Source organism: Euleptes europaea, chromosome 19 (genome assembly GCF_029931775.1).
Source record: "Euleptes europaea isolate rEulEur1 chromosome 19, rEulEur1.hap1, whole genome shotgun sequence".
NCBI lineage: Eukaryota > Metazoa > Chordata > Lepidosauria > Squamata > Sphaerodactylidae > Euleptes > Euleptes europaea.
The window spans coordinates 16,820,100-16,820,803 of NC_079330.1; the positions used below are offsets into that span (position 1 = coordinate 16,820,100).

Here is a 704-nt window from a genome sequence, read left to right on the forward strand (position 1 = left end):
GCTAAGCCACACCTTTATGAGAGTTTGGTTCTGGTTTGTGGACTGTGTGGATAAACCAAGTTCGCACTTTGCATAGCCATCCAAATACCATTTGTTTGGCGTTCATTGATCACTGACGATTTTATATTGAACACATGAACACATGAAGCTGCCTTATACTGAATCGGATCCTTGGTCCATCAAAGTCAGTATTGTCTACTCAGACCATCAGCGTCTCTCCAGGGTCTCAGGCAGAGGTCTTTTGCATCACCTGCTTGCCTAGTCCCTTTAACTGGAGATGCCGGGGACTGAACCTGGGACCTTCTGCATGCCATATAAAAACTTTATCAAGGGGAGGGGCTGTGGCTCAGTGGTAGAGCATCTGCTTAACATGTAGAAGGTCCCAGGTTCAATCCCCGGCATCTCCAGTTAAAGGGTCTAGGCAGGTAGGTGATGCGAAAGACCTCTGGCTGAGACCCTGGAGAGCCACTGCTGGTCTGAGTAGACAATACTGACTTTGATGAACCAAGGATCTGATTCAGTATAAGGCAGCTTCATGTGTTCATGTGGCTTATCGGATTCATCTGTTTGGCAAATTGTAACTCGGAAGGCAACTCTTATTTTTCATCCCTATCATTACTATTATTAATTATCGTTGTTTGTTTAGGTAAATGCCTCGTGTTTCAATCTGATCTGTTTTAAAACAACGATGTGTGAGAGGAGGC

General features: G+C 44.9%; 1 non-coding gene across 1 annotated transcript; it reads left to right on the top strand.

Annotated features, from left to right (window-relative positions):
• The first annotated feature begins 335 nt into the window (after positions 1 to 335).
• Positions 336 to 407, top strand: TRNAV-AAC (transfer RNA valine (anticodon AAC)). The gene has a single exon. It is a non-coding gene; the product is annotated as a tRNA-Val (tRNA).
• Positions 408 to 704: the final 297 nt, after the last annotated feature.